This window comes from Silene latifolia, chromosome 10, assembly GCF_048544455.1.
Source record: "Silene latifolia isolate original U9 population chromosome 10, ASM4854445v1, whole genome shotgun sequence".
Taxonomy (NCBI): Eukaryota; Viridiplantae; Streptophyta; class Magnoliopsida; order Caryophyllales; family Caryophyllaceae; genus Silene; species Silene latifolia.
Window position 1 is genome coordinate 78,218,876 of NC_133535.1, and position 17,627 is coordinate 78,236,502.

Sequence of the window (17,627 nt, forward strand, 5' to 3'; positions counted from 1 at the left end):
CGTCTATTGTTGACCAGGAACCTTGGTATGCAGATATAGCTAACTTCGTTGTCAGTGGCAAGCTGCCGCCTGACCTTTCTCATCAGCAAAAGAAGCGTTTTCTGTATAACGCTAAGCAGTACTTCTGGGATGATCCTTACTTGTTTAAGGAATGTGCAGACGGTCTCTACAGACGGTGTATTCCGCAGTGGGAGACCAAAATAGTCCTGGAAGGCTGTCACTCCTCTTCATATGGTGGTCACCACGGTCCATCGCGCACCGTGGCTAAGGTACTTCACCGTTTTTTCTTGGCCTTCTTTGTTTGCCGACGCCAAGTCTTTTGTTTCACTTGTGATGCCTGCCAACGATCGGGAACATTTCGAAGAGACATGAGATGCCACAAAATGGCATCCTAGAGGTTGAGGTTTTCGATGTCCGGGGCATTGATTTCCAAGGACCGTTCCGTCCCAAAAAAGGTAACAGTACATTTTAGTAGTCAGAGACTATGTGTCAAAATGGGTTGAGGCAATTGCTTCACCTCATTGTGATGGTAAGACCGTGATAAAGATGTTCAAAAAGATCATATTCCCCCGTTTTGGTGTCCCTAGGGTCGTCATTAGTGATGAGGGGATGCATTTTAAGGAAAAGAAACTCACTTCCATACTGTCTAGAGTTGGTGTCCAACACCGGCGTGGGTTGGGGTATCATCCCCAAACTAGTGGTCGTGTAGAGGTCTCTAATCGTGAGTCAAGGAGATCTTGTCTAAAGTAGTTTCTAAATCACGGAAAGACTTGAGTCTTAAGCTAGATGACACATTATGGGCTTATAGAATCGCTTTTAAGACACCGATTGGTGCATCACCTTATAGGTTAGTTTATGGGAAATCGTGTCACTTACCCGCTGAGTGGAATGTAAGGCCTGGTAGGCGATCCGTGAGCTTAATTATGATCCTAAATTGTGTGGTCAGAATCGTCTTTTGCAGCTAGATGAATTAGAGGAGTTTAGGCTTAATGCCTATGACAGCTCGCGCATTTACAAGGAAAACACGAAGAGATGGCATGACAAGAGAATCTTACCTCGGGAGTTTCATATGGGGCAGAAGGTGTTGCTGTTCAATGCCCGTTTGAGACTATTTCCTGGCAAGTCAAGTCCGGATGGAGTGGTCCATACACGGTGACAAAATGTTACCAAATTTGGATCCGTGGAGCTTGAAGATTCCGAGGGTCATAGATTCAAGGTGAATGGCCAATATGTGAAGCATTACCATGAGGCAAGTGAAGCGGACAACCGCGTTGAAGTCTTGCACTTCGACGAGATCGACGCGCCAGCTACTTGATACCAGAAAGGTCGTGCGGGACCTCTTAAACCAGCGCTCTCCGGGAGGCAGCCCGGACAGTTTTATTTGTACTTTTGTTGAACTATTTGTTTTTCTTTAGCTTTACGTTAAACATTAGACGCTGCTTTATGAACAATTTCAGTGCTTTCCTTGCTTTCATGCGTTTTTTGCAGGTTAAAGTACTCGATCGAGTGCCTTTGTGTTCGATCGAGCACGTTCTGATGCGGCTGCTACTCGATCGAGGGATGATGTCCTCGATCGACCAGATCCCTACCCGTGCTTACTCGAACGAGTGGGTTGCCACTCGATCGAGCCCTTCCAATATACTGGTTCACTCGATCGAGCTGTTCCAGGCGCTCGATCGAGTAGTTATGACCTCCAGCTGCTGTGTTACGTCTACAAAGCCACTGTTTGACTTTCTTTGACCTCCCATGTTCATGGTCGGTTTGGGGAGGTCCCGCTATATGACGTTTGGTAAGTTTTCCGACTCCACTTCTCCCTTCTTTTCAGTTTGCATTTCTTTCCCTATTTTTGGTACAATGAGGGCATTGTACGGTTTGGTTTGGGGAGGTATGCATCCATATCTGTGTCTGCATGTTTCTTGCATTTTTGCTTGCACGTTTATTTATTTTCGCATGCATTGTTGTTTTAATTAATTCAAAAAAATTCATATAAAAATCATAAAATTCAAAAAAAATTTCAAAATTTTCATGTTTAAATTGAGTCGGAACGTTTGAACATGGACGCTACTTTGAATCTTTACTTGAGCCTGGCATATTCTTGACATTTAATTGGCATGATTACGTGCATAATCTACGAGTTTTTGTTTCTCTCTTATCTGAACGAATAGACTCGATTCTTTATGTCGGCAAGCTACATTACATTCTGAGGTTAGAGCTTATTAAACTGGTGACATTCATGACCGGTTTCATTTAGGATGTGAGTAGTACTCTCTTTAAGACATGTAACATCAATTTGCATAAGCATGAGTCCAGTCTTCTTAATACCTGTATGCATTCGGTCTGTGGATGGTAACACGTGTTAGGAGAGGCGGTCCCCCTTATTTCATTCTACCCGTGAGCCTCACATAGCCAAACTGCCTTTTTGTCCTATCAACTACTTTCTATAATACTTCCTACCCTAGCTGAGCTAGTAACGAGTAGTTCTTGGGAATGTTTTATTGCAACATGGTTATTGTACCTTGATTTCAGAAGATGGTGGAAGAATTGAAGGGAAAGAAAAAAAAAATGTGTTGAATTGTTGAAAAAAATGGAACGAGAAAAAAAATAAAAAAAAAATGCGAAAAAGAAAAGAAAGAAAGCGAAAAAAAAGAGACAGAAAAATTCAAAAAAAAAAAAGAATGGAAAAGAATGAGAATTGCACAATGTTTCACACTCCCATGCCTTATTTATATCTTATGGGGAGTTGACGACTTTCGGTTTTGTGAGTTTAGTGCATAATTTTGCACCGTTTGATCTTGCTGTTATGAGTACGAAGTTGGGATGCAGTCTATATTTGGATCCGTTGTTGCTAGCCTAGCTATTAACCCCACATATCCAAATTCATTTCAGCCCCTTCTTACCCATTACCTCAATAACCCAAATGTAAGTCCTCGGCACGTGTCTTGGTCATTAGTATGGTTGGAATGCATATGTACGGTTGTAGAGACTTTATTCATGTTAACTGCATGCATGTTCTTATAGGTTGAGTTAGGTGAGTGTCTTGCTTCTTCCTATCTTTCACACATATACTCACCTTGTACCTGATTTTGAGTGACGAGCGACCCGTGAGAGTCCGACATCTTTGAATCTTGCAAGGTCGACAGTTCAGTAAGCTTGAAACATTAATTTAACTCGTTTGCACTTTTCTGTTGCCACTTTGTCATTTTGTTGCATTAAATTGGTTCTAGTGGATGATTTGTAGCTGATGCGTTGGTCCAGTTCTATTGTTCACCCTTAGTTGCATTCATATTTGCTTGGGGACAAGCAAAGGTTTGGTTTGGGGAGATTTGATGCGTGTCTTTTATATAAGGTTTTCACCTCATTTTTACACGCATTTCTGTGCTTTTTATGTAGCATCTGGCTACAAATACCCCCGAATATTCTACTTTGGTCCGTTTATTGTAATTTGCAGGAATTGACCGAGGAGGAGCTAAATCGAGCCTTAATTGTCCCAATTGTACGCATTCATGGGAAATAGGAGCCGGAGCTTAGAAATCTTACACTTGGAGGACGCATGAGCTGAGTAAAGGAAGAAATTCAAGTCCTGACGTGCCTATGTAGCTCGATCGAGTAGTTTTACTGCTCGATCGAATGCTTTATACACTCAAGGCTGGTCGATCGACCAGCTTAAGGAGTCGATCGAGGAAGTTCAGCAAGCAGTGCTCGATCGAGAGGTTGTCCTGTCTCGATCGAGTGATTTGGCCTTCGATCGAGAGATCTTTCTCCTCGATCGAGGGGCTTTCGTGTGCTTTTGGTTTATTTCCGCCTAATCTTTTATGGGCTTTTGTAATCAGTCCATAGATTAGGTTTAAGACAATTTTTCAGTATAAGACTGAGGAGAACATCACGTTACTCCTATGACTGGACGACGTACATTTCCACTGTTACTTCTATCACTGTTCTTGGGATCTCTATTCTCTACTTTGCTACTCGGATTCGGTATTATCAATTTAATTTATTTCTTAATCATATTCACTGCTTTAATTCCTTTTTCTCCTTGTTTTATAATAGTTCAATCAATCTCTTAATAGTTTGTCATCATGCTTAGTTTTAATTATTCAGTTATTGTAATTGTTAATCCGACGATTATGAGTAGCTAATTACCTATGCTAAGACTATAGGGGACCCATGATTTGAAGGGAGAGTAATCGACTTACTAGGTTAATGCCAGTACCGTCCTTGTTGTTTAAATGCTACATATAATTGTAATTGCCTAATTGAGTCGACGCAATTAGACCCTTATTCTTGGTGGACCTTAACCTGGACCGAAAGGTTGGAAGAGGCAGACTAGTAGCGAACAATAGAGTATTGCAGCGAGGGCGAAAGTTAAACTGTTTACACTTTAGGGTGAATTAAGGACCGAAAGGTGACGTTCGCTACCCCTTAGACCGTACTGCAGTGACCTGGGACCTGGATTACTCGACCAGATAATTATGGTGAACCGTTTGTCTTAGCTATTCTCTTTTATCTGTAAACCTCCTTCTTTTCATTTCTCTACCCTTATTCTCTTAGTTTAGAAATCACATTTTATAAACCCCCAATTGGTTACTTAGACGAACTTGAATTTAGCCGACAGATTCCTACCTCTCTGTGGATTCGACCCGACTTCCCTAGCTGTATTAGTTAGAACCAGTTGGTTATCTTTGACAGGTACGCGACAGACGTGTCAAATTCCTTTTGAATTCCAAACGTGGCGATTTTGTCACGGAATTTTCAAAATTCATTTCAAAATTTCAAATTTAACTTCAAGTCATCTTGTTTAATTTTGATTTTCAAATGCTTTACGTGTCTCAATCAAATGCTTCTACGTGTTTACGTTTATGCGTACGTGCTATCTGTTGCCTGTTTTTCTACACTAACGATGCAGGAACTGGTGCAAAGCAAATGGAGAATCAACAGCCAACAGCGCCCCTCCGAAACACAACACAAAAAAGCCAAAATCACAAAATAAACCACAATCCAAAAACACATACATACAAACCGCCTTACGCAAAAAAACAAACGTCTATCATACAAACACTGGCCTAAAACAAACGTCTATCATACAGACACTGGCCTAAGACAACGAACTGGGGGCTATCCGCCACCTACCGAACTAAGCACTCTCTATCCTCTCAAACGGAAAAGAAAGAGAGCAACATGGGAAACGGAGGAGCAACAGCGAAAGCAGAAGAGGTTACCATGACGATAACCCTCCGCTCCTGCTCCATGACAAAAACGAAGACAGTGTCTTGCAGACTTCGGATGATGAGGAGGCCAAGAACCATGATGCGATGCACCATTCCGATACTGAACCCCACTTATCAGCCACCCTGTCTATGAGCCACAACGAAAAGGACAAACCGGCCATATCAGCCGCTTATCCCCCTCTACGGAAGCATCCTCCACCACCGCCTCGAGTACGGCAGCCTCCTCAGCCACTACATCCCCTCCAGGATTGACTTCCTCCTCCAAAGCCTCGACAACGGACCCCATCGGTCCCAGATGATACCCTGCGATCGAAAAAAAAAAACAACAACAAACAAAAAACGTCAGCCGAAATTTCGGCATTACGACGGCATGAAAGGGATAAATCCAAAAACAAAAAACACAACCCGCAATACAAAAACAAGGGGCAACCCCGCCCCCAAACCATTCACAAACAATAAAAACAAACAAAAACGACTCGCCCCCTCTTTTCAAGCAAAAGACGAGTCAAAACCACAAAAACGGCATTTCAAGACCCATACAAGGTCTGCCAACAACCCAAAATACATGCCCGACACAATGGGGATTTTTCTACGGTTCAAAAAGGCAATTCATATGCTAATTTGAGCCCCAAACCGGTCAAAATCCAAAAACGACCGCAAAAAGGCAAACGTGATTTTATCACGCCCCAAGGTGACCTAAAATACCAATAAGGTCCATTTCAAGGCTTATTTTGTCAGACGTAAGACCGCCGGAAAAGGTAAAAATTCAATTTTGCCCACAAAACATCCAATGAAGGTCCTTAAATGGCAAACACGGGTTTTCCCAACTACAATGCAACCTAGTGGGACCCACTACCCAAGCAAATAAACTTTGCATTGTGAAATGAGACGGTTTCTCGCCTCACTCACGTTTTTCGAGCATAGGGAGCGGGAACGGGGACCAAAATGCAAACTAAAAGCACCACTATACTCCTAAACAGGTTTCTAACCTAATGCAAACATCAATTTCACTCGAAATTGGCTCAATCAAAAACCCCAATTCGATTTTTTAGGGCAAAATCCGTCCTAGTTCAACTAAGCTAACAATCAACAAATTTGAAAGGATTCAAGAGGAAATACTTACCTTGAGATGACATTTGTTGACAATGGCACAAGCAAAAGCAAGCTAGAAGGTCCGTTAATGGCGATTTGGCGAGATTTTGAGGTTGAAGATGAATAATCATCCGCAGCTCAACCTCGCGACTTTTTAACAAGAAATAGGGAAGCCGGCTTGCATCGCCAGGTGGTCGCGCCTAAACCAGGCTTCCCCTTTTCCTTTTCAGCGAAATTTGGGCTTTGGCCCAATTTCCCACAACAAACTTCAAAATTTTCGTTGACGATATGAATGTCGACATCTCCTCGAAAACGAACAAAACAAACAGTGAAAACTTAAAACTCGCTATTTTCAAGCAAACGGCGATCAAAACCGCCAACTTCAAAAAATAATAGCGAAAGTTCGAAAACCGCTATTTTCTCCAAATTTCGAGCAAACGGCGATCAAAACCGCCAACCTCAAAATAATAGCAAAAATTTAAAAACCGCTATTTTTCAAGCAACGGCGGCACATAAACCGTCACTTCAATCAATAGTGAAGATTCCAAATTCACTATTTCTGTCAAAATGTCAACGGCGGCACATAAACCGTCACTTCAATCAATAGTGTAGATTCCAAATTCACTATTTCTGTCAAAATGTCAACGACGGCACATAAACCGTCACTTCAAACGTAATAGCAGACTTAAAACTTGCTATTTCCTTTCAAAATTAAGACAAACGGCGATCGAGACCGCCACTGCAAATTCAAACCGAATGGTAAAAATTCCAAATTCACTATTCCTTGAAATGCCAGCAGGGGGCTTCCTCGCGAAACTCGCTCATTCCAAAAATAGTGATAGTGAGAATCCATACTCGCTATTTCCCCAGCGACATCACGAGTTCGCTACTTTCAAAACAAGCCCATTCGACGCGGCTATTCCCATGGTCCATTAACCGACCGTCACATTTGGTTGGCGAGCCTTTGTCCGCAACACATCAAGGATACATCCTGAAAATGCCTCGGGTACATTTCCTTACCTTGTCTGGAGAGCCTTTGTCCGCAACCTTTCAAGGACAGATCCCGAAGATGCCTCGGGTACATTTCCTTACCTTGGCTGGCGAGCCTTTGTCCGCAACCTTTCAAGGACAGATCCCGAAGATGCCTCAGGTACATTTCCTTACCTTGGCTGGCGAGCCTTTGTCCGCAACCTTTCAAGGACAGATCCCGAAGATGCCTCGGGTACATTTCCTTACCTTGGCTGGCGAGCCTTTGTCCGCAACCTTTCAAGGACAGATCCCGAAGTTGCCTCGGGTACATTTCCTTACCTTGGCTGGCGAGCCTTTGTCCGCAACCTTTCAAGGACAGATCCCGAAGATGCCTCAGGTACATTTCCTTACCACGGCTGGCGAGCCTTACAACGCACCGTGGCTGTTGAGCCCTCCTCACGTACGCACCACAGCTGGCGAGCCTTTATCCGCAACCATGTAAGGACATATCCGAAGATGCCTCAGGTATGACTCCTTCTTATGGCTGGCGAGCCTTCGTCTGTAGTCTAATAGACTTTAAACGACCCGCACGGACAGTCGACAAACTCTAAACTGTTCCCGACGACAGTTCCTTGTCTCGTACCCTCGAGTCGCCTTGGCGCCGCCCTTCCCGACGGCAGATCCTTGGCCCGAATCCTTTCGAGCCGCCTCGACGTCGCTTAGGTCTTCAGGTTGTAACCTTCGATTGACCTGGGGACTCTACTTTGACTTTCGCCCTGTCCAAGCCTCAGTCAAAGTGGGGGCTCTGTAGATACCCAATATCTGCTGAGACTCCAACAAACACCCGATGATTATCGGACTACAACATGTTTTGTGATCGCAGCGTTTGATCGACAGTTTGTGTACAACTTTACGTCAGAAAACATAAAACGATTTCGAAAACAAAACATTTTAAAACATTTCAAAAATACCTGGAGTGTTTAATGCACGACGACGGGGTCTCGATGACGCTAACTAGGGTCAAAACCGACACCGGGCCAAAAACCGACTCAAAAATTCAAATCCCGACTCCAACAACGAGTCAAACCGAGTCAAACACAAAAACCAAAATATCTCAAGCCTTTTATACTAAGTTTTCCCGGATTCATTTTCGTCAAGTACCAAACATGTGACTACAAAACCTAGGATAGAACAAATCATGATTGTGTTTGTTGTGATAGTGACAACACGACTCGAAGTGCCGCGACGTGGCTCGCGCCTCTTTGAGCAGCCCAGGTGGCCACGTCGCTCAAAACTCACACAACCACTCATTCTTCTATAAATACCCCTCAAATGCCACCCATTTGAGACTTACGCGAGTGTCCGCCCCCTCTTTTCTCCTTTAAAATTCTCGACTCGACTTCTAAAGTCACAACCCGACGCATATTTACGACCTACCGATCGTAAATACGAGCCTTACACATTGTTTGGTACCGTCATCGTGCATTAAATCACTTGTCCGACCACTTTGACCATTACACCATCACTAAACTTCTAAAACACTCTTTTACTTACCAAAACGGTTTTAAACCGAGTTTTTTTCGATCAAACAAGTTTTTACACTTACATCGATCACTCGCCATAACCAAACATGTAAGTATGAGGGTGTAAAAATCCTCGTTTATTATGTTTTCATTTGCTTCATGATTTTAACATGCTAAAACATGCATAACATGAACCAAAACATGGAATAAACGAACCAAAACTGATTTTTGGTCTGAGGCAGAAGCCGCTTAGGTCGCCAACAGGCTCGCGCCTAAATGGGGTGCTCAGACCAGAGATCAACCGTGTTTGTTCTCGTCATTTCCCTTAATCCATTTTCATATTTGTAATCGGTTTTTACCATTTCAAGTATTTTTGAAACCTTTTTGTTTCATTTCACATGTTTTAACCATAAAGCATTTTTCACCCTTGGTTCTTCATACCATGACGGTTAAATCCGTGTTTCGGTGATAATATTTGGTTAATGACATTTAAGAGGTATTTTAAAGCCTTTTATTTCATTTCTTTACATTTTTCAAACAAACATATTAGTCACCAACACAAAATCATCCTTGGTTCTATATACCATGCCGGATTTTAACCCGGGTACGATGACGAGTGTCGACTAATGACATTCAAATGGACTTAAGACAATTATTCCATAACCATTTTTCAAAACTATTATCAAACAATGATGATTATTCGAGTCTAGTTCTTCAAATCGACAAATACGGTCTAAACGACCCTTTGAAAATCAAACCGGGTTCAAATACCCATCTTCAACACGTTTCATAACGTTTTCTAAACAGTCAGAACACGGCATACAGCCGTTGGCTAACCCGCGCCTCAAGCAGGCCTTTTCCTTCCCATTTTCAAAACCAGAGGGAGGCCCCTTACACCGCCGGCTGGCTCGCACCTCTTATAGCCGTCTGGTACAGGGCCTGTTCCCTTCCAGCATGAGTCTAGGACGATCCCGACTCCGGTTAACTCGGATATAGGACAGATCAGATGACTATTCAAACCACATTTGCAAATTGCCTTACTAAGACAAATGGATCATGTTATGCACCCTAAACCTAATACGGTAAATGGATGTTTAATTTCCATCTTGCATGCAAATCAATCATTAATCCAACTCGACATCTTATACTTGATACTTGGATTAAATCAACCGACTTAGAAAGCTCTCACATGTTAGGTTTAAATCATTGGATGCGCATTCATGCATTTAAACCGTTTTATCAACTTTTGCATTCAACCAACCAAGATCGATCAGTAGAGGCCGCTAAACGCGGGCGGGATTGGGTGTCTGATTAAAGGGCTTCCCAATACGTACCTTCACCTCTTACTCAGAAACTTTGGATAGTGGACGACCTTATCCAGGGCGTACGAGAGTCATTCTAGAGATAGGATGCTAAAGAGGGACGATTTCCTTATCTTTAGTACCTATGTCAAAACGCTGCTTTGTGCTTCGATTTGACCGAGGTATAAAGTGGAATTCGAACGGGTTCCAGGCATCCCACAAATGCTTGGTGGCGACTCCGAACACCTCTAATCGTTTCGAGACCCTTACCGAGACGAAACCGACCGATCTAAAAACGATCCGGTCGAAAGCACCTTTACGCCGCCGAGCGCGGCTTTCAAAAAGACCGCTGTATGTCCGCAGATCGAACCGGACTTGCAGGTGGGCCATGTCCATAACTATGGATTGTTTATCGATGTCATACCTATGTAGGCGCTTTCCCGCAGGTCATCAACTGTATCCAGGCTCTTGGCCATTTCGATCTTGTTTTGTTCTGCCGTCTGACAGCCGTATCTGTGCGTGGGTACCAGAACTTCTGAGGGTATCACTGCCTCTGCTCCGTATACAAGGCTTAATGGAGTTTGGCCTGTTGCCATTTTCGGTGTTGTTCTATCTGACCAGAGTACCAGTGGTAGTTCATCTGCCCATTTTCCCCCCAACTCTTCCAGCCGTTTTCTGAGGTTCTCTACAATGATTTTGTTGCTAGACTCGCCTTGGCCGTTGGTTTGTGGATATCTGGGGGCTGATTTTCTTAGCGTTATGTTCCATCGTGCACAGAAGCCCTCGGTGTTTTCTGATATGAACTGGGACCCATTGTCGCATGTGATTTCAGATGGTATCCCAAACCTGCTTATGATGTTGCGCTTGATGAAAGAGAGCACCTGCTATTCTTTTACCTCTGTCATTGCCTCTGCTTCAATCCACTTTGAGAAGTAATCAGTCATAACTAGCAAATATACTCTGTTTCCTGGAGCCCTGGGCAGCTTACCCACTATGTTCATGCCCCACATCATGAATGGCCATGGAGAGATAATCGGATGCATTGGTTCTGCTGGATGATGGATTGCTGGAGCCGCCTTTTGACATGACTCACAACGTTTGGCATGATTTACGGCGTCTGCGCACATGGTGGGCCAGAAATACCCATGTCTCAAGATTTTGTTTGACAGACTCCGCCCTCCAGCGTGGTTCTCGCATTTTCCGATGTGCGTATCTTGTAGTACCGTTTCAGCTTCCTCTTTGCTTAAGCACCTGAGGCATGGTCCTGCCAATGACTTTCTGAAGAGAGTATTATCAATCATGATATACCTGGAAGCTTTTATTCTGAAACTTTGTGCTTCCTTTCTGTCTTCAGGGAGTGTCCCATCCCTTAGCCAATTCAGGTATGGAACCCTCCAATCTGCATCCTGCTGTCTTACTGTGGAGACCAGAGTCCTTGCTCCCTGTGCACACTGCACGTGTGCATCCTCTTTCAACGGATTCTGATCAGGCTCCTTCTGGATGGCTGGGGTCAACATATGGGTAATCGGTATGTTTGACAGTTCCGTGGCTGGAAGGTGAATCCTAACGTGGCCAGGGTGTCTGCCTCCACGTTTTGCTCCCACGGTACCTGAGTTATCTTGAATGTTCTAAACTTTGACTTCTGCTCTGTCGCTATCTTTAAGTAGGCTATCATCTTCAAATCACGTGCTACATATTCGTTGTTTACATGATTTACCACCAGCAAGGAGTCACTGTATACCCTTAGGTTCCTTACCTTGAGCCTTGACGCCATCTGCATCCCAAGTATAAGGGCTTCATACTCGGCTTCGTTGTTGGTTGTCTTGAACTCACACCGAATAGCTTGTACTATCATATCTCCCTTAGGAGACCGAAGGACCAAACCCACACCAGCCCCTCTTGCATTTGAGGCTCCATCAATGTATAGGGTCTATATCTCACCGTCCTGACTCCCTGTTATCGCCAGCATTCCCTCTTCTGCCTCCCCACGGGTGTCAAGGTAGAAGTCAGAGACGAAATCTGCTAGGGCTTGGGATTTTATCGCCGTTCTGGGTTCGAATTGCAAGTCATACCCACTAAGATGTACTGGCCATTTAGTCATTCTGCCCGAAAGTTCCGGTTTTCTCATAATAGTTTTTAGCGGGTAATTGGTTATTACATGGATGGTGTGAGATTCAAAGTACGGCCGCACTTTATAGGAAGCAGTAACACTACTACAATAATCGACGAAGAGGACGGTTCAAAGCCGTCCTTCAATCTTAAACAAACCGTCCTAAAATCACCCGTCCTCGTTGCCTAAGAGGACGGTTGGCATAAAGTCAAACCGTCCCCTTTTGCTTTTCAAAACATGACGGTTGTGTTTTTGAACCGTCTTCTTTTCATTTAAGAAGAGGACGGTTGCGCGTCTCAACCGTCTTGTTTTGGATATATGACGCGCGTAATTTTTGCGCCAACTTCACCACGGTTTGTCAAGGAACCGTCTTCTATACATTTTTTTTTCAAATCATTTTAGCGCGAATTTATGAATATAACCCGCACTATTTTAGCATACATCCATGGTTTGACTACTAGATTTTTGAAATGGAAAGTGTTTCATTCATACCGTATACGACAATAGTCGTATAGCTTAAATATTATATTCGTCTACTTTCAGAAAATCTTACATTTATAATCTAAATCCAACAAAAACGGAATAAGTGTGAACCTCCAAAATACAAACTATCAACACAAGCACTAACACAAGTTTTTCATGCACACACCGCCATCACTTATTAAGCTATCTAGATAACATCCAAGCATCCAGCCTTTATACTTCAAAAACGTTGTCATCAGATACTCGCTCGCGCCTGAAACGGCAATGCATATTTAGTCCAAATTTTCGGCACCTCATCAATTTGCTCAACCGAATATGTCTTAGGGCTTTAATCATTAACTACATACAAAGTAGCCAAAAAGCACAATTACAATTATTTACATATCTACACGTGTAATTTTACAGTAAAATGAAGTAAATATCGAAACAAAAGAAACAAATGGAAGGACGTACACTTGGAATAATATTAGTATATCATCCTCTGATAATCTGCAACATATATCAGCATACACGATATCTACATAAGACGGTCCCATAGGGCTGCATAAGACACAAAAATCGAAATCAGGTCAACTACAACGTATAAACAATAACCCACAACAATAAAACATAGACTATATAAGTTAGGAGACAAAAGTATTATTATTTGTATCCTTCAAAAATTTCCAAGGCTCACACCAATATACTAAATTATTCTTTGGATTAATGGTAGCCAACATCTAATGTTTACTACGAAGTACCATTTATAAAATAAAACAATCATCATATCATATTAATAAGTAGCATCGAATAATATATTAATAGTAGTATGAAAATAAAAAGGTACACACCCTTCATAATATGGAGCAAAAACAAGTTTTCGACCCCTTTCACAACCCTTATATGTCATAGCCTTAACAATATAGCCGCATTCTTCTTGTTTTTCTCACTAATAATGGCTTGTTTTTCATCCAGAAATATCATTTTATACTGTATAATCATCAATTTGCAACCCCTATAGCAGTAGCTTACATCACAAAAAATGTGTGACAGCATAGAACCATCTAATTATAGCCTCTAACTAAACATCAATTTATAACATCAGAACAAAAAATTGTGTCAACAATTTCCAGCCTCTAACATCAATTACCTACAAAAAAATCCGTCTAACAACATAAAAACATCCAACTAGTGCTTCTAAATATCAATTTACACTACAAAATGCTTCTGAGAGCATAAAAACTTCAATTTGGAGACTCAAAACATCATTTTACACCACAAAAAATCGTCTTTCAGTACACCTGAACTCGATCCAAATTTATTTAAGCTTTTTAAAACACTTTAAAATTACCTTAAATGCATCAGTAGTATGAGAGGCCACAAATACATTCATTCATCTTATGTAATCTGCTTCCACAAGGTCGGTTTGTCCACTGGATAGCTCTCATCTCCTCATCATATAACCAATCACAGACAAACTTACTCTTCCGTTTTCTCCATAACTCTCCTGCCTTACCAAGAGTCCAAGACACCAATCTTCCTTAATAACTGTGAATGCCCTGATAACCATGAGTCAAAGTAAATAAAAAACAGCTAACTTAAAGATATTCATAAAAACTAACCTTTTGTATATAAAACATAAATGAAAATTAAGAACTACGTAGTTTTCTACATACTGTGATACTATCCAACATATCTTGTCTTGTCGGCTCATCCACATCGTCTTATCTTTCTACCGTGCAGCTAACATGTCCCCTAACAGTAATTCTGATCCAACTACTGAATTTCGCAACCCAATCTCCAGTCAGCAACGTCAGCTCACTATCCCAATCTAACTTATCCTCATCTCTAAGAGCATTTGCTGCTAACTTCAGGACCGATCTCTCTCTCTCTCTCTCTCTCTCTCTCTCTCTCTCTCTCTCTCTTTGTCGTACCGTCATCAGATTACCCAGAGCTATTTTTTCTTTTACTTCTTTTTCTCTTTTGTGTTAAGTTGTCATCGATCAACCTGCACATAAATCTTTCAAATTTGAATTAGTATTCATAAATCACAAAGTTACCGCTACTCTTTGCTACTCTTTACAAATTGGACAGTTGGTATAAATAAAAACTGGCAGCCATGGAGCAAAGGAACAGATGCAGGACTCAGTTCAACAGTTAAAAAAGGAAGCCAATCATGTATGTTTCGATTAAATATCCACTAAATGAGAAGTAACTTTGCAAGAAGTAACTTTTCTTTTGTTTAAGTCGTCTATTTAGCTGACGGTCTTAAATTTCTGATACATTGAAAATAACTTAGCAAGAAGTAACTTTTCTTTTGTTTAACTTAGCATTTCAGGTTCAACAACGATAAGAATACGTACTCTTTGCAAGAGCATTTTCAAAGCCATCACATATTTTATCTAACTATGGAGCATAAGCAAAACAAGCAACAAATAACAAAATTAAATATCTGCTTACTTTCGGTTGTTGAAGCGCAAAAGACAGGCAGAAAGGTAGAATGTAATTCCGTCTCCCACAACTACTCTCTTGCTTTTAAGTACAGGACTACAAACAAACATATCAGCTGATTAAGAAATTAAACGTATGACCACGAATAAAGGCATAATTAAAGCGAGGTATTAGGCCTAGTGCACTTACATCAGGACACTAACTCGTACTGCCATAAAAGCAGGAAAATAAAGCGCTTTCACATTGACCAATCCATACAACCAGGAGAAAATTTGATTTTTAATTATATGTGTAATAGTTGAATGGAAACGGGGGAAGATGATTCGTAATAACCTGTTACTTATACTCTCGTTCTGGATATTAGCTTATGTTTACTGGATGCGAAAAATCCCCAAGTTCTTTTATTTAGATAATTCATTACTATGCTTGGAGCTTGGTGTATATTATATTGCATAACAAAAATTAGAGGATGTAACATTTTATACTCTCTGTAATCTGCTTTGTGTTGACAAAATTAGAGGATGTAACATTTTATACTCTCTGTCATGATGCCTTAGACGTAGGAACTATGCTAATTTTTATGGCTTTTGAAGCCTAACTCTACTTAGAAATTATGATGTCTTGCTAGGCTAACCACACCATACCAAAGTTCTCTATTTTCATTTTATTTTTGTACTAATGAAGTATTATCCACAATAACTCCAACACTCACTTAATTTAACAATAATGCAACTTAATAATAACAAGAAATGGAAGAATACAATAACTTGTTAAATACTAATCAGCCAAAAACAGCCAAAGAACCCAAGTTTTCAATGGAAAAAAAAGAACTAATCATCATCAGAATTTACCGGGTTTGCAATAATTTCGCTCAATGAGACGACCCACAAAGAAAAAATAGACATTCCCAGATTATATGACACAATAATCCTCAAATCATCAAGTATTTGTTTCAAAATATAACTACCCACAATTAAAAACAAAAATATGAGCAATATAAACAAAATCGTGAGCAATATAAGCTTGAGTAACTCGGTACCTCGTTAAGGAGATGAAAGAAGGCGAATGGTGGTGCTGCGTTAGGGCGATGATGAAGGAGAACGCGGCGGTGACGGGTTACGATTGATCGATACAACAGTGCTGTTTATGAGGGTCAGTGGTGGTGGAGGTGGTGGTGGTAACGAGGCATGGTGGTGGCAGCGTCAAGGTAGATGGTGGTGGTGGTAATGAGAGGCGAGGGTGGCAGCGTCAAGGTGATGGTGGTGTTATGTTAGGGTAGAATAGAGTGTGGTACTGTGTGAGGGGAAGGCAAATGAGCGAGGAGTATTGGGAATATCAACATTATTGGTAATCACTATTAAAAAATAAGAAGACGGTTCTAGTAAGTGACCGTCTTGTGTAATAATAAGAGGACGATTGTATTGACCAACCGTCATTGTTGTTTTTATATTGAGGACGGGTCTAGTTTTGAACCGTCTTAATGATGTGTCCATTAATAGCGCGAAATTAATTGGCTGGTATATGACGGTTTTGTCACCAACCGTGCTCTAAGGGGCGTGTTCTTAGCCTAAAATTGTAGTAGTGTACCAAAGCCAATGCTAGTTTTTCGAAGGAAGTGTACCTGGTCTCTGCAGGAAGCAGAGATTTGCTAATGTAATATACGGGATGCTGCACTCCTTCCTGTTCTTTGACCAAGACCGCGCTTACAGCTGCTTCCATGACTGAAAGGTACAAGAATAGTGGCTCCCCCTGCTTTGGTTTTGTGAGTAGTGGTGGAGTGCTTAGGTAGCTTTTGAGTTCTGCGAATGCTTTTTCATGTTCCTCAGTCCATTCGAATTTCAAACTCTTCCTCAATATGTCACAGAGTAGCTTGCACCTATCCGAGGCCCTTGATATGAACCTGTTTAGGGCCGCCACCTTCCCTACCAGCCTTTGCACGTCCTTTGGCCTCTGGGGTGATTCCAGCTGGAGTATTGCTTTTATCTGTTCTTTGCTTGCTTCAATTCCCCTCTGGGTCACCATATACCCTAAGAATTTTCCTGAAGATACCCCAAACGAGCACTTGGACGGATTAAATTTCATTTTAAACTCCCTTAACGTCTGGAAGGTGTCTGCCAAGTGCTCCATGTGCATTTCTGCTTTTTTGGACTTTACTACCATGTCATATATGTATACTTCCATGGTCTTTCCTATTTGTTGCTTGAACATTTTATTTACCAACCGTTGATAAGTGGACCCTGCGTTCTTTAGGCCAAAAGGCATGACCTTATAACAATATATGTCTCTTTCCGACATGAATGCTGTTTTCTCCTGATCTTGTGGATGCAACTTGATCTGGTTATAACCGCTCCAGGCATCGAGGAAAGTGAGTATCTCGTGTCCCGCAGTAGCGTCCACCATTGCATCGATATGTGGCAGTGGAAAGGGGTCCTTGGGACACACTTTGTTTAAATCTGTGAAGTCTACGCAAACCCTCCATTTGCCGTTCTTTTTT

The 17,627-nt window shown here is 41.7% G+C and overlaps 1 protein-coding gene and 1 long non-coding RNA gene across 4 annotated transcripts in view; one reads left to right on the forward strand and one right to left on the reverse strand.

The window, feature by feature from the left end:
• The window catches only part of LOC141607814 (CBL-interacting serine/threonine-protein kinase 23-like), a 201,228-nt gene that overhangs the window by 32,507 nt on the left and 151,094 nt on the right, over positions 1-17,627 (forward strand). The window lies entirely within an intron of this gene.
• On the reverse strand, positions 12,683-16,495 carry LOC141605691 (uncharacterized). 3 transcript variants are annotated; one of them, XR_012526429.1, is made up of 6 exons: positions 16,173-16,495; positions 15,143-15,229; positions 14,359-14,702; positions 14,034-14,241; positions 13,157-13,243; positions 12,683-13,042 (listed from the first exon to the last, which is right to left on the reverse strand). It is a non-coding gene; the product is annotated as an uncharacterized LOC141605691 (long non-coding RNA). The 3 variants fall into 3 exon arrangements; XR_012526431.1 differs by having other exon boundaries at positions 12,683-12,956; positions 16,173-16,467; XR_012526430.1 differs by having other exon boundaries at positions 14,359-14,690; positions 16,173-16,458.